Below are 27310 nucleotides of genomic sequence, written 5' to 3'. Positions count from 1 at the left end.
CTTCCACTCAACCTTGCATCACAAGGCAGTGTTACACATTCGGAGGAAAGTACTATCTGCCCTCTTCCTCATACATGAGCTCACAGACGCTCTGGAATCTTTCTCTGTGATTGATGAGGGATAGAAAGTATACCATCTCTCCTCAGCCTAAGAGTACGGCCAATTTTGTTCTTTTGTTTCCCGGGAATGGACTGGTGTGGAATTGTAGGGACTCGATTTTGCGAGCTCTGGATGATGAACCTTTTTTTTTGTTCAAGCAGGTTCAACTATCAGAAAAAAACAAACAAACCACTCAAGTCCTTCACACAAAACCTTTACATCTTCATCTACATGTTCAAACACAAAAGAGCTTCACTGTGATTGTTACTAGCAGAGCTTCATACTTAAGAGAATATGGTCATGCATCAACCTGATTTTTGATGCTTTTGCAACCATACGACATCCACATGCATGATGTACGTGTACCACCACAGGGAACCTGATTGTAAGTGCAACGCATCTCAAACACTTGACCACCAGACAGTGAAATTTGTATCTTTATTTACATAAGATGGATGGGTTTTTATTCAGCGCTTTTTTTTTTTAAAAGCAAATTGTGGGATTATTTAATAACACATTTTACACTCATCAGGAGCTCTGCTTTTAAGTTTTAAGCTCTGCTTTTTTAAAATATACATATTACAACTTCCATTTCCGAAATCCACCAAACATCAGCCACGACAATTTGGATGATGCTAGATGGATAGTTAGCATGAGTTGTTTACAATCTTCCCTAATCCTGGAACACGCAGGTATGCAGGGGTGAGCGATATAAAGTTTGACGTAAAGCCATTACCTGACTGTCTCACTTGGTACAAGTAATCTCTTAAAAAAAAAAAACCCGTTAGTGAGATTTGAATATTTACGCAATGTGAGAACAGAACACTTCATGTCTCGGGCGGAGAACAGTCATTGATGTGTGACACTTAACTAGCCATGTAGTTCGCTTTGTGCGTTTTTAAATTCCATTAGCTACCATGTTGTTGCTGAGTCAACTTCTGGCCAACCAAAAAAAAGACTGGTGGGTGAACTAATGACTTTATAATTTGTCCAACTCTGACCACACCAAACAGACCACCATTTCACCTTTATAAGCTCACTACTCCTACATCCATGACTCATTTAGTGGGCTGAGAGTAACTGGAAACCAGAATCAAAGAAACGCTGAAATGACATCATACCGATACACGTGTGCCACGCCCTATAGCGATACAATAGAAACCTGAGCTGTGTCATGTTGTAGCACACCAGATCTGACAGATGGGGGGAGAAAAAAAAAAAGCGCTTACTGGTGCTCTCTCATGTCGTTTTATATTTAACCCGGCGTTACTCTACCATTTTCTGTCTGAGAAAGACTTCGCACTCAAACCATGGTGCCATAAGTAAACATTGCTGAGCCCGTCTCGAGCTCCAAAGTCTGCCAGCACCCGTGATGCAGGAGTTCTATATATATATAGCGTCAATTCATTTTTGTTCTTTCACATTTGGCTTCTCTAGCCCTTTTCTCTTCAGTCGACTAATTACACGTCCATCTGACCACAGACGGAGAATATCCGTTTCTGTCCATGTTCTCGCCATCGTCTGTGTATGATTGTGTCGCCATGTGGGGCAGAGAAGAGCAGTCATGTATCCATAGTTAGATGCCCAGAAATGACATGTATATGCTGTAGATCTGTGAAAATCCTGTTCGGATGCACAGGAATGGATAAAGGCCGGGGGGGGGGGGGGGGGGGGGATTTCACGGTGGTTAATTATAAATATTTCCCTGTCCTTGCGTTTCCAGGTGAACCTTTACTGATGGTTTGATAGCTCAAGAATGCGCAAAGTCCACATAGAGGAGAGGGAAAAACGGGGGGCTGCGGCACAGGAATAGCGTTCCAGTGTGAGAAAACGATTCCAAGAAAACTTGTACTTTATTTTGCACACTTTAGATGAGATTTGTGATAGACTGGTGTGAGGAGTTTAATAAAATAAAGTAATATTGCACGAGGAGCAGCAGTGCAATATGGAAGTTCGCCAACAATCATGTTGGATTAAAAAAAAAAAAATTCAGGAAGATTATATTATTTAATATTGAAAGAAGGGAAAAAATTCTGTAATTTTTTTTATAATTTTAATTTCCATCAACTGTGTTTAAAAGTTTGTCGTAGATTTATATAGAAAGGTGTGAATATAATGTAAGGGCGGGTGAATATACTAAAAATATTACATCATGAAAATTTCCTTGAAAATATTTATATGGTATTCAACATGCAGGTTTGCTAACAAGCATTAAAAAAAGAAAAAGTTCAGTTATAAATATACAGATTTGTAGTATTCATCACTGAAAGGAGGGAAAATAAAATTCTGAAAAAAAAAATTTTAACCCAGGAAAAAAATTATTAAATCTGTGTCCAATCACTCACACACAGAATTATATTTCAAACAAAAATATTCTGATGTCTATAATACAAAAATATGCTTTCAAAAATGTAAATTAGAGTAATTAAAAAAAACATTAAAAATAAATACATAAATAAAAAATAAAATTCTATAAAATAATTACTTTATTACTCCTCCTTTTATCATGGACGGTTAATTATTTATTTTTAAACCCCCCCCCTTATTTTAGCCATGTTCAGTCATTTCCCAACATTTCCTAGTCTTTTCAATGCACATATATGGTAACGAGAGGCGTGGCTTATCCATCCATGCAGTTGCATCTAAAGTGTTCATTTTGTACAGTAATGAATTTCTGATGTCTTACCCCTACACACACACACACACACACACACACACACCGAGAGAGAGAGAGAGAGAGAGAGAGAGAGAGAGAGAGAGAGAGAGAGAGAGAGAGAGAGGAGAGAGAATGAGGAAAAGCGCCTCATGAACAGACACCATCTGTGAAAACTAACACCTGACTGACATCATTATTCTGACAACATGCAGACACCGAGATCTAAAGACATCTCATGTCACGTAGGCGTGTCGACTGTCTGTGTCACTGTCGCTGGTAGAAAGGCTTTGAAGTCTCAGATAACGCTCAAGACAACATGCTTTGATCTAAAACTGGGCGGAGCCTTCGAGAGGACAATTTAACCACAGACAACCGATGGAGGCTTATTTAATAATTACACACAACAGCACGTGCGCACACACACAGGTGCTCTGGATGATGTTCTTTTTCCTTCCTCAGCTCATCCACAAGTTCACAGTGACAAGCTGAAACACAAACTGCTTAAATGAAGTACACGCCTCTTCTCGTTTATTTACCCTTAAACTTTCCTGTTTATATAATTTTTGCTGCACAAATGCATCTTCAAAACAGAAATCAATTTCACTCACCACCTGAGCAGGAATCCTGAGGGGTTTTAAAAATAAATAAGAGACATCCAAACATATCCTGGAATTAAAAATTGGAGGAATAAAAAATAAAAAAAGCCCACAAACCCAGGCACAAACTGATCCTTCAGAAGAGTGCTGATGTCCCTGGTCCATTAAAACATCATCTAACAGTCGAGAGGGTTCCCCAAAGAGAGAGACGTGTAAAGACACACACACACACACACACACACACACGTTTCCCTCCCCCACGTGTGTGAAGGTTACTGGAGCAGCAGGAGGAAAAGCCCTACAGAGGAGGCATCACTGAGGAGATGCACAGACCTACAAAAATACAAAAAAACAAAGAAGAAACCCTCCTTAACCTCTCTCTCTCTCTCACACACACACACATGCACTCTTCCTCCTTCCTCTTCTCTCTCACGACTAAGCCACAATTAAATATTTAAACGGGATCAGGAGAGACGTCAGCGGAGGAGAAACCGAGAGCTGCATCGCTTCACACACATGTGCAGGGTTCAGAGGGGAGCCGCTGTGACAGCTTCAGACAATAGACTCAGATCAGCTGGTGTGTGTGTGTGTGTGTGTGTGTGTGTGTGTGTGTGTGTGTGTGGAGAGAGAGTGAGAGAGACACACAGTCACAAAGAGAAAAAGAGCGAGAGACATAAAAACAGAGGAAAAGGAAGGACACTCAATGAGAGACAGATACTGAGAAAGAAAGAGAGACAAGAAAGAGACAGACATGTTGAAAGAGATACAGAGAGAAAGAAACAAAGATGCTGTGAAAGAGATAAAGACAGAGCAAGAGACAAAGAAAACTGAAAGAGACAAAGACAGAAACTGAGAATGAAAGATACTGAGATTGAAAGATATACAGAAAACAGAGAGAAACAGTCATGCAGAGATACTGAGACAGACGGAGACAGATAGAGAGAGACACACACACAGATATACAGAGGAGGAGAGAGAGAGAAATGGCTAAAAACTCCTTAAAGTGAGTTAAAGTACAGTGGTGCTTGAAAGTTTGTGAACCCTTTAGAATTTTCTATATTTCTGCATAAATATGACCTAAAACATCATCAGATTTTCACACAAGTCCTAAAAGTAGATAAAGAGAAGCCAGTTAAACAAATGAGACAAAAATATTATACTTGGTCATTTATTTATTGAGGAAAATTATCCAATATTACATATCTGTGAGTGGCAAAAGTATGTGAACCTTTGCTTTCAGTATCTGGTGTGACCCCCTTGTGCAGCAATAACTGCAACTAAACGTTTGCGGTAACTGTTGATCAGTCCTGCACACCAGCTTGGAGAATTTTAGCCCATTCCTCGTACAGAACAGCTTCAACTCTGGGATGTTGGTGGGTTTCCTCACATGAACTACTCGCTCAGGTCCTTCCACAACATTTCCATTGGATTAAGGTCAGGACTTTGACTTGGCCATTCCAAAACATTAACTTTATTCTTCTTTAACCATTCTTTGGTAGAACGACTTGTGTGCTTAGGGTTGTTGTCTTGCTGCATGACCACCTTCTCTTGAGATTCAGCTCATGGACAGATGTCCTGACATTTTCCTTTAGAATTCACTGGTATAATTCAGAATACATTGTTCCATCAATGATGGCAAGCTGTCCTGGCCCAGATGCAGCAAAACAGGCCCAAACCATGATACTACCACCACCATGTTTCACAGATGGGATAAGGTTCTTATGCTGGAATGCAGTGTTTCCTTTCTCCAAACATGACGCTTCTCATTTAAACCAAAAAGTTTTATTTTGGTCTCATCCATCCACAAAACATTTTTCCAAAAGCCTTCTGGCTTGTCCACGTGATCTTTAGCAATCTGCAGACAAGCAGCAATGTTCTTTTTGGAGAGCAGTGGCTTTCTCCTTGCAACCCTGCCATGCACACCATTGTTGTTCAGTGTTCTCCTGATGGTGGACTCATGAACATTAACATTAGCCAATGTGAGAGAGGCCTTCAGTTGCTTAGAAGTTACCCTGGGGTCCTTTGCGACCTCGCCAACTATTACATGCCTTGCTCTTGGAGTGATCTTTGTTGGTCGACCACTCCTGGGGAGGGTAACAATGGTCTTGAATTTCCTCCATTTGTACACAATCTGTCTGACTGTGGATTGGTGGAGTCCAAACTCTTTAGAGATGGTTTTGTAACCTTTTCCAGCCTGATGAGCATCAACAACGCTTTTTCTGAGGTCCTCAGAAATCTCCTTTGTCCGTGCCATGATACACTTCCACAAACATGTGTTGTGAAGATCAGACTTTGATAGATCTCTGTTCTTTAAATAAAACAGGGTGCCCACTCACACCTGATTGTCATCCCATTGATTGAAAACACCTGACTCTAATTTCACCTTCAAATTAACTGCTAATCCTAGAGGTTCACATACTTTTGCCACTCACAGATATGTAATATTGGATGATTTTCCTCAATAAATAAATGACCAAGTATAATATTTTCATCTCATTTGTTTAACTGGGTTCTCTTTATCTACTTTTAGGACTTGTGTGAAAATCTGATGATGTTTTAGGTCCTATTTATGCAGAAATATAGAAAATTCAAAAGGGTTCACAAACTTTCAAGCACCACTGTATATAGTTAACTGTCTGATCTTTATCAATTTAGCACTAGAACGTCTCCTAATAACACACATTTCTTTAAAATTTGTCCAAAAAAAAAATTCCTACATTGTACTTTACGACAGGAGTGATTACACTAATCTGCGAGCAGCTGTGCTGTTACACACACGATCGAAAAACACCAACAGACAATAAACAAAACTCCTCTCTGTGCATGCGCATGCACGTACACGCAGGACATTAGCCTCAGTCCAATAACCTGAGCCCGAAGCATTGTTACCTGGAGCGAGAGGGGAACAAACACAAAGCTGCTTTCACACAAAACAGGGGTGGATTTAGGAGCGATCAGGAGACACATGACAAAACACCGAGTGCTACTGATCACATCTGTAGATACACATCACCTCGAAATAGTTTCATGCAGTGTGGGTTTGGAGTGACGCAAATCTACGTCATCATGTACACTAACATTTGAACGATGATCAACGATGCGCTCATATTGCGCTTCACAGTAAACACGCTGTCATTCCAAACAGCCCATTAGCCAAGTCTGAGGCCCTGTCCACACGGCAACGGATTCAGGTGACTCCGATACAATTGCTTATCGTTTAGGCCTGGCGTCCACACGGCGCCGGCGTTTTGGGTGCCCAAAACGCAATCTTTTTGAGAACGGGTTCCAGAGTGGAAAGATCTGGCAACGTTGCCGTTGTGAAGTCGTCTGGATGAGTAAAACGGATTTGTTTACGATGACGTCACAACCACATGACTGTGAATGCTTCACGCCGGGTAGAAGTGTAACGAATATCACCAGGAAAAAGCCTTACAGAGCACTAGTGAGAGTGAAACACGAGCTTGGATATTATTATTATTATTATTATGTTCAGTGTTAGTTCACAGTAGTAATGCAAGAAGCAGAATAGTGACAGTAATAGTGAAGCAAAAACATGCAATTGTACAAACACTGCAGCTCTACAGCAAAATATTCATTTATAAAATGGTCTGATTCTTAACACCAGTAGTGCCAATGATCTCATTGCGATGCGATGCGAGTTGTCAAGAAATCCTATAACTTGGTTCATGAAACGCACTTACAAAATATTTTCACTGTGAATATTTATTGTGTAATGCCTGGTGCAAAGTGAGAGAGAGAATAGCCCTTAGGGCAGAGTCAATCCCGCCAGCAAAAATAAGGGGAAAAAAGGAGCGATCTCACCTCTTCAGATGATGGTTTAAGTCCTACAATACATTCCTCAAAAAAGGGCGTAGAAAAGCAAATTAATCCATCAACGTGTATCATTCAATTTATTCCGGACAATTAAAGACGCCGCCTTCCGCGTACGTCATCCTCGTCGCCATTTTGGAAAGGTCAAAGCGGAGAATAAAGATTAGCTGCGTTTAACTGTACCAACAGGTTTACCGTCCAAAGGAGATCACATGGGATTACCTTTCACAGGTGAGAAACAGCAAATTAATCCATCAACGTGTAGTATTCAATTTATTCCGGACCATTAAAGACGCCGCCTTCCGTGTACGTCATCCTCGCCGCCATATTGGAAAGGTCAAAGCGGAGAATAAAGATTAGCTGCGTTTAACTGTACCAACAGGTTTACCGTCCAAACGAGATCACATGGGATTACCTTTCACAGGTGAGACTGGAAAAATACTTTTCATTGTATTTGGTCATTATAATGTAATTTTACGAACAGATTTTCCTGACTTTGTGGCTAATATGAAGTCTCGCGCATAATAGTTTATGCGCATGCGTCCTTACTTCTATTCCCATACGAAAAAGAACAGTAAAGAACTTATAAGAGTTTACCACTGTCTTAGTAGTAAATCCTTATAAATATAAGGATAAATCCTTATAAGGATTTATAAATAAATATATATGCCATGTATGATTTACTCCTGAAAGTGGCCCATTTTGCATTTTCCTCATACAAATTTTTTATGAAAATCTAGTATGTATGAAGTGAACATTGTGCATGGTTTTTACAGATAATGTGTATGATGAATTACACCGTCTTTGTATGCTTCATGTAATGTTTGTAGTTTTAAATTATATTTTACAGTTTAAAATGTATATGCCTTTTATATGTAAATCTACATATGTTTGTGTTGGATTTACATATAAAAGGCATGTACATTTTAAACTGTAAAATATAATTTAAAACTACAAACATTACATGAAGCATACAAAGACGGTGTAATTCATCATACACATTATCTGTAAAAACCATGCACAATGTTCACTTCATACATACTAGATTTTCATAAAAAATTTGTATGAGGAAAATGCAAAATGGGCCACTTTCAGGAGTAAATCATACATGGCATATATATTTATTTATATTTATAAGGATTTACTACTAAGACAGTGGTAAACTCTTAAGTTCTTTACTGTTCTTTTTCGTATGGGTTGTTCTGGTGTGTCCGAAGGGACCGTCTTACAGCGCCCCTAGAGGTGTGGCATGTGTATTGCATCGTTTTCAGCAAGCGTTGCGTTGCCATATGGACCTGATTTCTACTGATCGTTGCCCATTTGGAGGCGATATTTTTTTTAAATAACATCACGTTGCCGTTGTCGTGTGGATGTGGCCTGAATCTCTGAATCAGAGCCAAAATGATTCCTTTGATTCACACTGCACATAATTAAACAATAAATAAATAAATAAATAGATAGGAATATGGAGACTGAAAATGAATGCGTCAAATATGGCAACAGAACAAGGTATAAACATAACGATGATGATAGAAATAAATTTTGTATGTCGCATCCAGCGCATTTCTCTTTTCTGTCCAAATCCTCAGGATGCAGAGCATTTCTATAGCACTACAGCTCGGTCCTTTGGCCCAGTCTAACATTTAACTAAAAATAAACAAACAAAAATACAACAACCCAAAATGTGTTTGATTCACTTCCTGCATTTGAGTCGATTCAGAGTCAAATGCTCTGAAAGAACAGCACCGGGACAGAGACCAGAACCCCCTCCAGAACCCTTGGTGCATTTCCAAAATTCAATTTGTTCACCTCTTTCCATACCTACAACCTCCATTTCAACCAATAACCCTGTTCCTGTTCTCTCTCTGTGAATCGTTCTGGAAGAGTGAACACAGATCCTGAATCAGCTTTGTTTGGGCACCATTTAAATTACATCAGGTCAAAGAGTCAATTGTGTGGAAGTGTCCACCCCGTCCACCCTGTCCGGCCCTCCCTTCTCGATATAATCCTCTGTACCAGGGTCTGTGTTTTCATAAAGGGAAAGGCTGGAAACATGGAACCTTGACAATACATTCCAGCATACGCTTACAAATATTTCCACTGGACAAGGTTTTGGTGGAGGTGCAGACGCAAGCCAGCTCTTCTGTTACTGGCCAATAAAAAGACGATTATCACCACGTGATCCGACAGCTGGGCATTCGTCATGATTAGAGTTCCTTAAGGACACTTCGATTGAGGATTGATAACCCTGTTGCACCATCCTTCACTCATGCAATGAATTTCAGGAACGAATAAAGTATGGGGAGCATGACTCGACACGTCAACACCTTCCTCCGAAAGCAGGACGTCCTGAAGTGAAGGTTTATTCCTTTCCTTTTATCGTTACATTTAATTTAGTAATGAAAGAAGCTCCTGTTATTACTTTGCATTATAACTGTTATAAAAATAGTCGTTCCCTCACGAGCCTCTCATCTCTCACGAAGTTAATAATGAAAAGAAAGTTGTTGTGTTATTATTCAGAAAGGGGAAAGCGCAAACTCCTCTATCCTAATAAACAGATCCTTTACTAAAAAGTATTGCTGAATGAGCGATTACTATAGAAACAACAAGATCAACTGATCTACTGCTCACTTTCATATCCCCCGCTCTTGCTTAGATCAGAATGCAAGCAATCGAAGGAATAGGACACTTATTATGAACATTGACTTCAACAAATAATGAACCCTGAAACAAGTGAGTAAAAAGCAGTGTTCTCCCCAGGGATTTCAAACAGCATCCTGGTAAACTCATTTTGAAATAGCATTTTGCTTCTTGAAATAGCGTCAAAATCCATGCTATAGGTTTTGTAAATACATTCAGTCGGTAAACAGGAAGTCGATGTGCAACAGACCTGAAAACGGTACACACGGTATAGAACCCCAAGCTGAAGCTCGGTACCAAATATCAAGCAGTTGTGACTTGCAGTTGCTGAGAAAAATGTTATGAAAAGTTTGTAAATCCACGCTATAGGTTTTGTAAATACATTCAGTCGGTAAACAGGAAGTCGATGTGCGACAGACCTGAAAACGGTACACACGGTATAGAACCCCAAGTTGAAGTTTGGTACCAAGTGGCTATGATTTGTGGTTGCTGAGAAAAAGGGTGTTTCGGACGGACAGAGGTAAACCAGTATAAATAATAATAACAAATAACATTAAAATGAGTGCATTAACACAGACCTGTGATTTGATTTAGTGTCAGAGCTGCAGTTATAGAAAACTAAAATCAACACCTTCTGACCAATCAGAATCGAGGAAAATGCTCTGAGGTGGTGTTACATTTGTGTAGGACGCTCTAGATAATGGTGTGAGAGAGAGAGAGAGAGAGAGAGAGAGTGTGTGTGTGTGTGTGTGTGTGTAGAATCAGCTACAGTGTCTCCGTCTCTCTCAGCAGGGGTAAAGTGCAGGTCGATCGTCTGTGGCCACTTTGCAGTCAGTGTGTGTCGCCTATAAGACGACGGAGTCAGGTTGGGTTGAGCCAAGCCCAGGTCGTCTCACCTCCCCTCCCCCCTCCTACAGCACTGCTTTTAGGGCTTTATGAAGCTGGAACGACTTCGCCGAGGAGAATCCAAACTGGAATCCTGGCACATAAAAAGCAGAAGAGGCGCCCCAAATTTATGTCCTCCTTCAAAAGCCATCACACGAAGAGAAAGCAAAGCAATAAAAACACTCTTTCTCCTCCATTTTTGCCTAAACTGTATATGCGTGTATATCTTATAAATTTACAGTATTTAGTTTACTCTTTAGTTTCATCTTATTTAACTATGCTGATGCATCATTTCCAAGGTTCTCAGGACTCTTTAAAGCAGACCTGGGCATTTTACGGCCCGCGGGCCGCATCCGGCCCTTTGGTTCATTCTGACCGGCCCGCGTAAGGTTAATTAGAAATTACAAAATAAACGTATTTTCTAATTTTACCCCATGCATGGACTGAATGTGCATTGCTTTTATTTTGAAGTTGTGTTCAACAAAAACGCAATGCGCGCGAAATGAATGACATGAAATCCCACGAAACCTAATCCCGCGATAACTACTTCCGTAATTTGTCCAGACCAACCACAAACTTGTACGTCATCCTTCAAACGGTCCAGCCAATCACATCGTGTGACGTCACCAGCAGGCGCCGGAGCCGATCTCCGGCGAAAAGCACCAAATGAGGTGATTAAACTACAAATGTGGGCATCGTTATTATAATATGATGCATCTTGCTTGATATTTGGAGTAGAAAGACAATATTGTGATGTCTTTATTGTGTTTTGGGGTGAATGTGACTGAAAAAAGGTACAAACGTTCACATTTTGTTAGCCATTGTTTTGGGAAATTTGATTGAATAAATGACATTTTTTGTAAGGCAACCTCGTTTTTTCCATATTCTTACCAGTCTTAGCAGCTTGTAAAAACAATGTTATTTATTGCTTTATATAAAGAAATACAATTAATATTATGCAGAATTTAGTTCAGCCTTTTGGTCCGGCCCTCCACAAAATTTTCTGTTTCTCACGTGGCCCCATGGAAAAAATAATTGCCCACCCCTGCTTTAGAGCTTCATGCATTTCCTGTAACAAGCCGCCAAATAAAATAGCCATTCTTTGCCCATAATTCATGGATCATCTGCAGACGTCAGGGCCTTATTACTCATGTCATCAGAGTATTAAAAACACAGCCTCAAGGCTCGATCTTTCTAGTGAGGCCCCTCCGTAAATGTTTAACGACACCATTACTGTTTTGTTAGCGCCTGAAAAACATTTCAGCTGCATCACCCAGACTCATTTTCTTCAATAACCTGAACAATCTGCTATAAATATATGGAAATTATATACAAATTATAAACAAGAACAATTTCAGAGATAAGTCATAGATGAAACAATGCAGTAAAGTTTCCTGACATTATGTAAGGAATAAAACACTTGGTATCAGGCTGAGATTTATATTAAAAAAAAAAAAAAATCAGCATCAGTGTGGCGGCGTTCCTGTTACCACCACAAAGTTGATTATTTTCCAATAAACAGCATGTTCTGAAAATTTCTCTTCGACACCATAGATTCGACACTGCTAATCTGGCGAATTGCTAAAAAAGTTTTCATTAATTAAAAAATAATACTAAAAATAAAAAAGCCACAATGTACTTTTTATCCATTTCAAGTTACCTTTAAATGTTGTGGAACATCCACAAAAAACTAAGTTCATCTTAAGCTTAAATAAACAACAAAAACGCAGCTTGTTATGTTCCTGAGAAAACCTCAAAGTGTAAACTTTGGAGTTGTAGCTCTGACATTGGAGACTCCTTCCATAAATGCTACATAAACTTCACAGAAAACGTCAACAACTACACACCTGTTTTTTTTTGTGGAATATCCGCAGTACAAATGCGTATGAATGAGCCGTTACAATAGAAACAATATATATTAGAACAAGCACCTTAATTTTGTCTAAAATTGCGATTTGAATTGTAGCTGGAACAACTGTCAGAGGCACTATTATAGAAAAATTACATAAAAACACTAAGAATAATCAGAATGGAGAATTCAACAGCGCTATGGTACAAATAAGGAATACCAATTAGAAAACGAAGACTTTAGATACTCTGAGTAGCATTATTATCTAAATGAAACAAATCATGAAGTAAACATACTACAAAAAAAAAAAAAAAAAAAAAAAAAAAAGGTCTTTACCTTCGAATCTGATCCCAAAGCTACACTCTGTTGAACCCATTTTATTTCAAGCACATTTTATTTTGAGTTCCAGACACATGTGCAGAAGCCCAAGGCCGGAAAACACCATATCCTTAAATCTTTCATTGTGCCAATCAACGTTCAACACCTTGACATCCATCATCTTCACAAGATTCAACACTGTCTGTGAAGATCAGATTAGATTTGCGGGCGTGTCACGAGAATGACCCTCATCCATCTACGAAGTCATGACATGAGGAACTTGTAGACTGCAATGAAACATCAATCATCACAGATTCCTTCAAACCAAATCAGACTTCCTTTCCAGTGCCCCAACCCAATCTCCGCTGGAATGAAGCCATTTTGAAAGCCTGGACTAAAAGATACATGACTGTTCTAATGAGAGTGGACATCCAGTGGGATCCCAGAATGCATCTGGAGACCTCGTGCTTCTAACACAGAGCTGATTAAACTGTTTACTTATGTAACGACTGAAGCCATTTTAAGCAGTCATGGTAAAATCTTCCAGAAGGTTAACATTACAGTTGAGTAAACAGCTTTTGATTCAGAGCAACAAGCAAACATGCCTCATTTTAACTCTTATCTTTAACACAAACTCACTGCTTATATATTTATAAAACATGGAGGTTCACATGGACCACTGTGACTTTTTTTCCATGCGAAAATACCCGAGTCAGTTCAAAAAGATCTGTACGTTAATGCCGCTTTGCATTAAATAACATTTAACCCGTTGGCATCATTTAGTGCTGTGGTATATCGAAAAATATCATGATAATGTTCTAACTATCCAAGGTTGTCATGGTTACCCATTTCTCATTGATCACGCTGGCTGATCTTGTCTCCAACACACTGAAAAAACACCACTTCAAAGCTTCTTCAGTCTAAACGCAACTTAAATGAAAAACATCAGAAACTCTGTGTCTGGTCACACGATCTCTCTCTCTCTCTCTCTCTCTCTCTCTCCCCAATCTCCAACAATTAAAGATTAAAAGTAGGAGAAATCGACTTAGGAGTTTGTGCTAAATTTATTTACACAGCACAGTAGTAGTTAATTTTTGTAGCCTACACAATTTACTCGATTGTTCAGCAAACTCAATATTTTTGACAACTTTTCTAATAAGTAAAACGCAAATAACAAATGATCAAATCCACAAGAGGATTTGCGCCGATTACGTGGCATCATTGAGCCGTAACGTCATCTGTGTATTTTTATTACACGTTAAATACAAACACTGTGCTGCATCAAAGAAATGGATACAAATGAATTTATTCAGAAATCGTTCACGGGAGAAATGCGGAAAAACGTTCGCACTCTACAAGAGCTTCAGAGTTTGGGACACTCACTAACATGTCTGACTGATTAGCATCAAATCGTATAATTGGTGACGATTTTGTAAATGGATTGTGCTCATTTACATAAATTGCTTATGTATTTAAATTAAGTACACTAATTTAAAGGACATCTAGCAAACCTCAGTTCATTACTTCAGAGAAAGAAATTAGGGCAAATAAGACTTGTCGTTCAATCAGGACAAAAATAATGGCACCCTATAAAAGGAGGAAGCCATGGCCTAATGGTTAGAGAATCAGCTTTGGGATTAAAAGGTTGCTGGTTTGATTCCTTGGACCAACAGGACTGGCTGAAGTGCCCTTGAGCAAGGCACCTAACCCCCAACTGCTCTAATCAGTCTTGTGTCTGATTAGCCAAAGAAAAGCTGATGTGATCATCAGTTCGGGTGGTGCCCGACTGAAACGAATAAAAGGAAGAAGAGGAGATCATGTGTACATACAAAACCTCCCTACCAAAAAATTAAAAAAAATAAAAATAACCCACAACATGCAACTGTTAACTGCACGTTTGTTTTCCAGAAAGCTGATTTTATCATTTTGGGCGTTTCCTCCAATGCTGTACAACTGGTGCAATTTACCAGAATTTAAATTGGTTGCATTCTGTAACATTAAAATGGCAAGGCACATTTTTGGCCTTTCATTACCTGAAGAAATAAAGGACAATAGAAATTATTTAAAATAAATAAAGCTTTCTTCCACCCCAGCCTTCAGGAAACAGGTCACTAACTTCACCCCGAGCTCTGGTGTCCTTCACCTGAGACCTGAGGAACCTCCTGGGACGAGCAGCTAATTGCAAATCAACTAAACCTGCTGTCACATTTAAAGGTCAATCAAAACACACATAAAACATACCTTCCTGCTAAACAGTGAGTGCTCTGGACTTATTTCACGGTGTAGCATTTCATATGCAAATGCACACGAAATAGGTTTTGCTGCAGGCTAAAAACTTCGCCAGCTTTCCATTTGTTTTCTACTTTCTGTCCTGAAGGATCATTGCATTACAAAGGACAAAGTATGATGTCGTTCTTCAAAAAGACAACTAATTGAAGCACTAAACCATGGCATGTGTCTGTAATTTAAGAAGAGCTGAACTTTTATACCACATGATCTAAAGAAAGAGTTTTGCCGAACGCATCATTATGGGATAAACACTGAAACTGGAGTTTGTAAATGACCGAGACGAGGTTTGTAATTTGTCTAATAATGGATGCGCCTGACTCTGAAGCAAGGGCAACAAGGCATCTTTAGTGCAGCGGGTACTTTCCAGCGTTGTAACAGAATAAGGGCACCCACCTGTCTCATTGCTGCTGTTCCCACTGCTCTCTGGACACACACTGAAAGATGTTGGCAAAGTGACACAAAGCTCGCCTCTATTCGGCCTCTCTGTAGAGAAAGAGATACTCAGCTTGTGCTCTGTTGTCTTGAAATAAAGTGAGGGAAAGGAGAAGTGAACCGTTCTCACCTAAACACTGGAACAGAGTTTTAGAGGCTCACTCTGCCCTTTAGCCAGGATAAATGTTTTACTAGGACGTGTTATTACCAGAGGATCGAACCGGTTGTGTCGACGCCCATTGACAGCCTGATAGCAAAACGTCCCACATGACTTTTACAACCAGCTTGATAAGATTCCGCAAACAGAAATCACAATAATGATCTGGTATTCTTTCTGAGCCACATTGACTCACTCAATCTAAAATCAAACCTGGTATGCGCTGAACAATACATCCAAAGCACGGACGCCAACATCAACACACCCAATATCTGTCTCATACTCGATACTAATTCACTAACAAAAAAAAAACAAAAACAACTCTGGACGGTGGTGTAGTGGTTAGCACTGTCTCCTCACAGCAAGAAGGTCCGGGTTCGAGCCCCGTGGCCGGCGAGGGCCTTTCCGTGTGGAGTTTGCATGTTCTCCCCGTGTCCGCGTGGGTTTCCTCCGGGTGCTCCAGTTTCCCCCACAGTCCAAAGACATGCAGGTTAGGTTAACTGGTGGCTCTAAATTGACCGTAGGTGTGAATGGTTGTCTGTGTCTATTGGGCCTTTTCCACTACCCTTTTTCAGCTCACTTCAGCCCAACACGGCTCGCGTTTCGACTACCTCAGAGCAGCACGACTGAGCTCACTTGAGCCTTACTCAGCACCCAAAACTCGCACGGTTTTGGAGTGGGGCTGAAGTGAGCCCAACCGAGCCGAGTGGGGCTAGGGGCGTGAGGAGACACTCCCCTGTGCACTGATTGGTGAGGAGGAGTGTCCTCACATGCCCACACACGCCCCACGAGCACGCTGGGATCTGTAAACACCGTAAACCCGGAAGAAGAAGAATTACGACAAAGAAGATGATCAGAGCACATTCAGAAAACTCTCGATGGTGCTCTTGCCAGTATCTGTTGGCGTTGTCGGTGACAACAAGCCACAGCACCAAGACCAGCAACACTAACGACTCCATGTCCTCCATGTTTATTGTTTACTATCCGGGTTGTGAGACTACCGCTTAAAAGGTCACTGAGGTCACTGTTTGCGCCGCCTAACGACATCACGTGACGTCCACCCACTTTCGCTAACTCCACCCAATGTGTCCACCCACTTCCAGCCAGCACGGCTCAGCGCGGTTGTAGTCGAAATGCAACCCCAACAGTCCCACTCAGCTCGACTCAGCCCAACTCAGCCGCGTTGGTAGTGGAAAAGCCCCATAAGTGTCAGCCCTGTGATGACCTGGCGACTTGTCCAGGGTGTACCCCACCTTTCGCCCGTAGTCAGCTGGGATAGGCTCCAGCTTGCCTGCGACCCTGTAGAACAGGATAAAGTGGCTAGAGAGAATGAGATGAGAGGAGATGAACAACTCTGGACTTTTAATCAAGCCGGTGAACAAAAACATTTTTGTAGCTTTGCTACTACTTCGCACAATAAAAACAAACCTGGTGCAGCAAAAATGAACGTAAATGTTAGACGTGTTCATTAGATAGTGTTACGATGTAGCCAACAGTCACTGCCCATATTGCTGGGTTTCAGTCACGTGATTTTTCTTAGCGGTTTTACCAGAAGTGAAATAGCTGGTGGTCTAAACAGCCGCCGTAGTGCAAACAACTAGCGATAAGTTATCAGAGTACGCTTGTAATCTAGAAGCCACTGCTGGCTTTAGATATATTCAGAAGATTGCTATGTGCAATGGAATCGACCCCTACAGTCTGGGAAAGAAGGATTTGTCATACAATCTCGAAAATTACCCTTCAGTCGAGTTCCCCGACATCTCGAACTATCTGGTGTTGCAGACGTCCTTCTGCACCGCAAAACAGATGAAAGCGTGGAAGAGTGTGGAGGCTTGCAACTTTTTTGTATGTGGCTGGGTAAAGGACCTCGGTATAAAGTCGCTGCCCAATGAATCCTGTTTTGATTTTGCCTGTGTAAGTATTTAAGCTTTTCATTAGCGTCTTTACAACAAACCGCTGCAAGTTGAAGTGTAAACAAGTAACAGTTCGCTCGATTCTCACTTGTGTTGGCTCTTATCTCTCAGCTAAAACATTCACAAAGATCAGAAACCCCTTTAAAGACCTGGATCTTAGTTAAACAAGACGGAGAAGTGATCACGGCACATCGTAACTGTACGGCTGGGGAAGAATTTTGTCGCAACCTTCATGCATATGGACTTTGTGAGGAGGAAACAAAGAAACAGCTGGAGACTTCAGCGCCTTGTGACTAAAAAAAAAGTACCGTAAAATAATGACACGTAGCAAGAAAAGTCCTTGGAGAACACTAAGGACAGAGCTGAGAGGGAAATACAAACCTTTCACCAAGTGATCACTGCAAACTCGAGCATGCTTCGACTCGGCTCCCTTCATTGAGAGGTTCACTGAAAAACCACCTTTCTCCACGTCTTTTTGTGAAATCCGGTGCTCGTTCACCCTTTATTAGTTCACAGGGAACCCTGAAGAAACTTATCAGTTTCACGGTTTGATTGATTCGAACAACCTAAAACAACGCAAGCGTAAGGCATTTTTTCATGTGAGCAATGCACCTTCTCCGTACAAAACGCTTTGTCAACTGAGGTTTGGTAGACCACCAGCTAAAGTTTTGAATAACTAATGAGGCGGCTGTGACGTAACATGAAACCCAGCAATACTTCCTTCCATGTGTCCTTAATACATCCACTAGAGGGCAGCTCAGAATCAAAATTTTCCAACATGGCAACACTGGAGGTCGTAATAACGTACCAAATTAAGAAAATTAAGTAAAAAGCAGAGATGATGATGTAGACAGCAGTAGCTGTTAAAAAGTTCCTGCTAAGAGGTTACTCGCATAACTTCTCAAAATGTTCTGCTACTTTTTATGTTTCTTCATCATGTCTCACTTGAACCATTAGCTACACTGCCCCCACGATTTCAGGTGGTACTGCTCCGTTTCGTTCATCTCCATGAGCCTTCAGAAAACATGCACAAATATAAAAATTAATGCGGAGTACAGACATAAGACTCCATCCGTATTTATCTGTATTTAAAGTTGAACAGAAATGAGTCTTACAAGGTTGCAATTCACCATTTCTGACTTCTGACTAGGGAAAAAACAAGCAAACAAACACCAGAATTCAACTCGGAATTCCTAATCAGGAACTCGGGATAGTCTCCTTGACCTGAAGTTCAGCAAGTGATTCCAGATCAACATGGCTGCTCACAGCATGAACATTTCTTACGTTAAAATGAGTTTTACTGTTCAGTATCTCGAAGTATTCGTTTTAGATCGATCAACATACAGACGCAGTTTATTAAATATATAAACACTGACTATAAACACAGCGATTGGAAATAATACTTCGTGTTCCTGCTTCTGACGTACGTCGAATGCAGAGCTAGCATTAGCTAGCTAATTAATGCAAATAAAACGAACTTTACCAAATTAGCTAGCTCTAGCTGGATACATTTTTAGAGCTTGCTGCAGTTTTGTGATTATTGTCAAGGTTACTATTTATTATCAAAAAAAAAAAAAAAAGTCAGTCAGTCATACTTTCAGTAACTAATGTAAATGGAAAATATTCCTAATTCGTATGCAACGTGCCGGCGTACCACACAAGGCCGGCTGAGGGAAAAGCGAAGCAACTCTACGCTAAAGTAGTGACAGAAACGCCACTATTGTACGTTACACAAAACGGGACAATACACATTTTCAACTCAATCTACTCATCATTTGCTTTCTGTCCTCCCAACATCCATTAACGAATAAAGTATCCGTTAAACCTGTTTCCGATTCCCCACGATGCATTCTGAAAAATAGCTCAACAGCTACTTTCTCTTAGCTCAGATTAAGAGACAGCATGACACCATCACAAACAAACTGTAATGTTGTTCCCATGACCGAATTGTTTCCTGTTACATGGCTAGTTGCAACATCAATATGGAGTCAATAATTTTCCCAACTCTTCATGTGGTTGGGATTATTTACAAATCAACACCCGCCAACCTTCGAGAAGCAGTGCTGACTCCATTGTGAGGTTTTTATTATGGATTTAGGTGAAAGTGTATCTTGTAGACTCTACGGCTAATGTTTTACTACCTAACAGGGCACGGCCAAGAATGAAAAACAACAGGCCTGTTTGGTCCTTTCTATCGCTCCTGCACAAAAACATGAAGGTGAGTGTTTTTCCAGAATATAAATGGAACAAACATGGACACTAAAGACTCCTTCAGTAAATGCTATATTGACCAAAAATCAACATTTGGTGTGAGACAACCCTTTGCTTTATATATATATATATATATATATATATATATATATATATATATATTTTTTTTTTTTTTTTTTTTTTTTTTAATACATAATAGTAGTCTCAGGTCCAATGAGTGCAGTTTGATAAGGAAATGAGCTGTAGGTTTTACTGAGCATCTTACAGAACCAGCCACAGTTCTTTTGGACACTGACTGTCACACTTGCTTCTTCATTTATGCCCCAAAACCCAGTAGCCTTCATTATGGTTTCTTTTTTTAAATCTGAAAAGTGGGCTCTTATGGAATATGCTACTCAGACATTTACAAACTTTTTTTCTGTAACATTTAATTTTGTGCTGGAAAAAAAAACCATTTGGAAGTCTAAAATGTTTTTGTAATGTTTTGACTCGACAATATAGAAGTCATAAAATAGAAATCTATAACAAAGTTTATATGAAAAAAATAGGGTGCCTAAGACTTTTGCACAGTACTGTGTGTGTGTATATACACATGCGCGCGCGCATGTAGCTGTGCTGTTATAACAGGAAATTACTCAACTGTGCATTTAATCATAAATAGCGTTTCATTCCCATCCCAGTTCAGTAAAACTCCAGTGATCATTGATTAGCCGATGATGCTGCGTGGTAAATTTCTGGGTTACAGGTGTCAGTTTGGCTGCTAGAGCAGTCTAGACATGTGAGACACAATGCCTCCGTGTGAAAGCAACACCATAAAACAGTCAAGGACATGCTATTGACATCAACACAGAAGACAGGCCTCGCCTCATCAAAATAAACCGCCTTGGGGGAATCCGAGGGAAACAAACTCATTGTGGAAAGACGAGCATGATGGCATGTGCTCATGTGCTCTAATTAACTTCCAAGTGACTAACATGACTGGAACAAAAGATGAGGGCTGTGAATAAGAACAAATCATTCAGTGAACCAAGCAGCATGGATGATGAGGAAGCCATCAAGTCATCCTGACTAAATTTTCCAACTTGAAAAAACTAGCTCACTCATACTTGAGCTTCCCCCCCACTTTGTTCCTTAAAACACCAATCCTGAAGGCTTCCATGGAAATGGAAAGTAGATATTCAGCAAATTCACCATTGGGATGCACTCAAGAGCGATTCAGACCCTGTCCACACGGCAACGGATTCAGGTGACTCCGATACAATTGCTTATCGTTTAGACCTGGCGTCCACACGGCACCGGCGTTTTGGGTGCCCAAAACGCAATCTTTTTGAGAACGGGTTCCAGAGTGGAAAGATCTGGCAACGTTGCCGTTGTGAAGTCGTCTGGATGAGTAGAACGGATTTGTTTACGATGACGTCACAACCACATGACTGAGTGCTTCACGCCGGGTAGAAGTGTAACGAATATCACCAGGAAAAAGCCTTACAGAGCACTAGTGAGAGTGAAACACGAGCTTGGATATTATTATTATTATGTTCAGTGTTAGTTCACAGTAGTAATGCAAGAAGCAGAATAGTGACAGTAATAGTGAAGCAAAAACATGCAATTGTACAAACACTGCAGCTCTACAGCAAAATATTCATTTATGAAATGGTCTGATTCTTAACACCAGTAGTGCCAATGATCTCATTGCGATGCGATGCGAGTTGTCAACAAATCCTATAACTTGGTTCATGAAACGCGCTTACAAAATATTTTCACTGTGAATATTTATTGTGTAATGGTGCAAAGTGAGAGAGAGAGAGAGAGAGAGAGAGAGAGAGAGAGAGAATAGCCCTTAGGGCAGAGTCAATCCCACCAGCAAAACTAGGGGGAAAAAAGAGCGATCTCACCTCTTCAGATGATGGTTTAAGTCCTACAATACATTCCTCAAAAAAGCAAATTAATCCATCAACGTGTATCATTCAATTTATTCCGGACCATTAAAGACACCGCCTTCCGCGTACGTCATCCTCGCCGCCATATTGGAAAGGTCAAAGCGGAGAATAAAGATTAGTTGCGTTTAACTGTACCAACAGGTTTACCGTCCAAACGAGATCACATGGGATTACCTTTCACAGGTGAGAAACAACAAATTAATCCATCAACGTGTAGTATTCAATTTATTCCGGACCATTAAAGACACCGCCTTCCGCATACGTCATCCTCGCCGCCATATTGGAAAGGTCAAAGCGGAGAATAAAGATTAGCTGCGTTTAACTGTACCAACAGGTTTACCGTCCAAACGAGATCACATGGGATTACCTTTCACAGGTGAGACTGGAAAAATACTTTTCATTGTATTTGGTCATTATAATGTAATTTTCCGAACAGATTTTCCTGACTTTGTGGCTAATATGAAGTCTCGCGCATAATAGTTTATGCGCATGCGTCCTTACTTCTTCTATTCCCATACGAAAAAGAACAGGAAAGAACTTCTAAGAGTTTACCACTGTCTTAGTAGTAAATCCTTATAAATATAAGGATAAATCCTTATAAGGATTTATAAATAAATATACATGCCATGTATGATTTACTCCTGAAAGTGGCCCATTTTGCATTTTCCTCATACAATTTTTTTAATGAAAATCTAATAGTATGAAGTGAACATTGTGCATGGTTTTTACAGATAATGTGTATGATAAATTACACCGTCTTTGTATGCTTCACGTAATGTTTGTAGTTTTAAATTATATTTTACAGTTTAAAATGTATATGCCTTTTATATGGATATAAAAGGCATATACATTTTAAACTGTAAAATATAATTTAAAACTACAAACATTACGTGAAGCATACAAAGACGGTGTAATTCATCATACACATTATCTGTAAAAACCATGCACAATGTTCACTTCATACATACTAGATTTTCATTAAAAATTTGTATGAGGAAAATGCAAAATGGGCCACTTTCAGGAGTAAATCATACATGGCATATTTATTTATAAATCCTTATAAGGATTTACTACTAAGACAGTGGTAAACTCTTATAAGTTCTTTACTGTTCTTTTTCGTATGGGTTGTTCTGGTGTCTCCGAAGGGACCGTCTTACAGCGCCCCTAGAGGTGTGGCATGTGTATTGCATCGTTTTCAGCAAGCGTTGCGTTGCCATATGGACCTGATATTTTACTGATCGTTGCCCATTTGGACGCGATATATTTTTAAATAACATCTCGTTGCCGTTGTCGTGTGGATGTAGCCTCAGACATGTTCGGTGTATCCCAAACCTACAGTACCAATCAGATGTTTGGACACACCTTCTTATTGAAATGTTTTACTTTATTTTTATTCATTAAAAAAAAAAAAAAGAGACACTTCATGTCTTAAAGTAAAGTAATGATGGATATCGTTTGTCTTTATTTAGTTGAGCGGTTCTTGACATAATACGGATTGCTACAGTTGTGGTGTAGTTTTATTATTTACTATTTGATCTCAAACATTAAGAAGGTAAGAAACTAGTCCACCAATTAGCTTTTGACAAGGCACACCTGTTAATTGAAAAGCGTTTCAGGTGACAACCTTATGAAGCCAGTGAAGATAATGCCAATAGTGTGCAAAGCGTCATCAAGGTAAACAGTGGCTACTTTCAAGAACCTAAAATAAACTTTTTTTTTTTGGAAACATTTTGTTTACCACATAATTCCATACATGTTATTTCATAGTTTTGATATCTTCAGTATTGTTTGACAATGTAGAAAATATAAAATACAGAAAAACCGATGCATGAGTAGAGTATGGGGTGTACAAACTTCTGAATGGTACTGTATCTAAGGTTAAAACTTTAACATTCAGACACTGTTACAGGTTATCACCTTATAAGTTAGCTTCTGCCCTGGTGAAAAACCTCACAGGATCTTTAAGGATCCATGAGGATTGTCAAAGACCTGCCAAAGATCCTTAAAGAGAAGGATCTTTATAGGATCCTTAAAGGATCATAGAAAGATCTTTATATGCAAAATCATTTGTAAAGATCCTCAAGGATTTGACAAAGACCTTTTAAGGATTGCATAAAGATCCTCATAATGAGCTCCTCAGAGATCTTTGCAAGGATTCTTTCATATCTTCAAGGATTCGACAAGGATCTTTCAAAGACATTAGAAGGCTTGTTAGAAGCCTTAGAAGGATCTTTTCAGGATCTGTGTCAAAATCTTCACAAGATCTTTGCAAAGTTCCTCCAAGATCCTCAAAGATTTAACAAGGATCCTTCAAAGATCTTAAAAAAGATCCTAACTGGAGTCCTCAAGGATTTAATCAGGATCTTCTAAGGAGCCTTGTCAAGGTCTTTATGAGGATCCTTTAAGATCCTCGAGGATCTAATGAGGATCTTTCAATTTTTTTTTAAATGATCATAATTCAACTGAATTGGGAAGGATGGAAATAGAAACTTACATAATTATGATTCATAAGAATTGGATAAGGATATACCAAGGAATCCTGAATAGCCAACATCTTAAAAGGATCTTTGAAAGAATCTTTCATGATTTTCAAGGTTTCAAAGATCTTGAAAGGATCTCTTGGTCAATCAATTGACTTCTTCTACTGGAAATGTCAGTGTATGTGTTACGATAGCATCAATAAAGAATTGTTTTGTTTGGAATTTAATGTGTTTTTTGTTTTTTAAGACTCTTGCAGATCTTGTCAAGAATATTAAAGATCCTTGAAGATCTTGACAATAATTCTAAAGATCCTTGAATATCTTGAAAAAAAAAAAAAAAAAACTTTGACAATCTTTGTAGATCTTGAAAAGAACTTTGAAGATCCTTGAAGATATTAGCAAGAAAATTGATCCTGGCAAGAAAATCGAAGATCTCTGTTGAGATCCTCAAAGACCCTCAGAAAGAACTGTACGGATCCTTGAAAGTTTTTCACCAGTGTGTTGCATAAGCCTTACAGATTCCCAAAAAACCCACAGATTTTCTGTAAGAAGACATTTTATAGGAGCATGTATGGAAGGAGTCTCCAGTATTAGCACTTTAACAATCAGAGGTTTACGTTTTTCCACCACAGGAAAGTCTTTGGACAGAGTTTACACTTTTCCGATTAACACAACAACCTGTCTTATTAACGCCAAGAGAAAGTGAGGGAACAACTGTTTACAGCTGCGAGAACATAAGTGATAACAGGAGATAACCTATTTCACAGATGCTCCTCAGCATGGAAATTGTAACTATAAATGGATAAAAAGTATGTAAAGTCTAACTACTGTGGTATAAGAGGAAGAAAGCACTTCAGGACACACTAATTTGAAAATGGTCTGTATGGGATGCTTCACGTCAGGCTACATCAAAACACCTTGTTGTTGACTAATTATTTTCCTACAACAGGAAAATAACTCCTGTTGTAGGAATTCCTGAAACATTTCCTGAATGTTGTGGACTTGGAATGGTGTATTAGGTCTGAATTTTTTCACAAGGAACTAATAAAGTTCACAAATCTGCAAGTGAATAATGGGTACCCAGATACACTTTGGCGAATTTTAGTTCTAGGTTATACAGAATTTGGCTTTAAAAACAACCGGTAGTTACAAAAAAAAAAAAAGTTATTTTTAGTTCATAAAATAATTCACAAACAAAAGCAGACTTATTTTCTGGTTTCTTGTCCATCGCAAACATCAGACTAAAACCTGAGAAGACGTGAAGTGTTTGTTGTTCAGGTCGTGTGGGTGTTTTGAACCAGAGTTTGTTCTGCTTGTCCAGACACACTCCTGCTCGGTTGAAATGAAAAATCAAGTTATCCTTCTCGCCAAGATAACCAGAGAAGAAGTGTACTATTACTCAATGAAGCTGTACGGACATGTTGAGGATTTTTAATAATCTTCACAGTCATGTTTTGAACCTTATTTACAGGACACACCACTTTTCAAAAAAAAAAAAAAAAGGTGTTGTCCAATGTGGAACTGATTACTTTCCTATAATAGCACTCCCCAAAAAAAAAAGTGTTTTACTGCACTTTTACCACAGAATTTCAGCCTTTAGTGCCTAGTATTTTTACCTCACTTTTTTGGAAAAGTCTGATTTTCCTCACAGGGTTTGGAGGTGGAAATGTTTTCATTACTTTTTACTTCAGGCCGGGAGCCAGAGTTAAATCCCCCAACACACACACCTTGAGCACTAATGGAGCACACACTCCTGACACAGAGTGTTTGTTGTTTAAAGGACTCTGAAGGCTAATTTATGCTAAAACACCCCGAATGACCTTTAAAACCCAGCCAGTTTTTTTTTTAAACCTGGACGCCAAAATATCCCCAAAACCGAGCAATTTTTTTTCAAAATTCGCTGAATAATAATAATAATAATAATAATAATAATAATAAATTACCGAATTGTGAAGTCAGTCAGCAAAACCATTAGCTAACAGCTACTTCAGGCAAACTGTTGTCATGACAACCGAAAATACCTCAGGAGAAAAATACACTCACCACACGCGCCGCTTCCAACACACGTTAATTCACAATTCTGACGAATATAAACCATAATATAAAACTCAAATAAACGTTTTAACTATAAAATAAGGGTTTTTTTGGAGAGAAAGAAAGGTCACCTCAAACAAATAACTGAAAAAAACCCGCTTCGTTATAAAAAAAAAAAACACTGCTGCGCGAGTCCCCTCAGTAACAAGTGCACGCGAGCTCGAAGTCCAACTCACACCAGCTCGCGCGCAGTTATTCCTCTCAGGTTTATTCCTTAAAAACAACAAAACAGTATAAACTGAAATAAACCTTTAATAAACACACTAACCTGGTGATTAAAACGGTTTTTGACGTCCACCGGCGATTTAAAACGGCTCACGGTGCTTTGAATAAGCGTGACAAGTTAGTGAGAGCGTCTCAGCATGGCGGAGTCAATTCAAACCCGGGTTGCCAGATTGGACAAATCTAGATCATTTACGGTTTTAAAAAAACAAAGGAAACAGTTTTCATTTTAATTTTCAAAGCAGCACATTTTGTTGATTTTGCTCCACATCTGAATTAAAATAAAACAGAAAATCGCAAACTTATGAAATTCTGGGACTTGAAAAGCTAACCCTAGGCTATCATGTGACAGGTTCTGTGATTGGAAACTATTTTACCCTTGATCTCATCTCATCTCATCTCATCATCTCTAGCCGCTTTATCCTGTCCTACAGGGTCGCAGGCAAGCTGGAGCCTATCCCAGCTGACTACGGGCGAAAGGCGGGGTACACCCTGGACAAGTCGCCAGGTCATCACAGGGCTGACACACATAGACACAGACAACCATTCACACTCAAGGCCAATTTATGCTGACAACCCAGTCCTCGCAGATAGTGTCGCAGATGGCGTCTGCGAAGCCCTCCCCCCTTCGCAGACGCTCTGCGCGCACCTCACAAAAATTGTGACCACCGCAGACAACCTCGCAGACAAGGGATCTGATT

At 39.5% G+C, this 27310-nt stretch overlaps 1 protein-coding gene across 3 annotated transcripts in view; it reads right to left on the bottom strand.

Moving 5' to 3' along the window:
• Window positions 1–26758, bottom strand: part of sema4d (sema domain, immunoglobulin domain (Ig), transmembrane domain (TM) and short cytoplasmic domain, (semaphorin) 4D) — an 88964-nt gene extending 62206 nt beyond the window's left edge. The window contains exons 1-2 of one of the 3 annotated variants that reach the window (XM_060935391.1): window positions 15726–15797; window positions 15557–15646 (exon numbers count right to left, since the gene is read on the bottom strand). The gene's annotated coding sequence lies outside the window, so the exon portion shown is untranslated. Of the gene's footprint in view, window positions 1–10591; window positions 10687–15556; window positions 15647–15725; window positions 15798–26655 lie in introns of those variants that run through there. The other 2 variants (XM_060935390.1, XM_060935392.1) reach the window with 2 other exon arrangements.
• Window positions 26759–27310: the final 552 nt, after the last annotated feature.

The sequence above is a fragment of the Neoarius graeffei genome, chromosome 12, assembly GCF_027579695.1.
Source record: "Neoarius graeffei isolate fNeoGra1 chromosome 12, fNeoGra1.pri, whole genome shotgun sequence".
Classification (NCBI taxonomy): Eukaryota; Metazoa; Chordata; class Actinopteri; order Siluriformes; family Ariidae; genus Neoarius; species Neoarius graeffei.
This window is presented reverse-complemented; position numbering and strand designations above follow the sequence as displayed.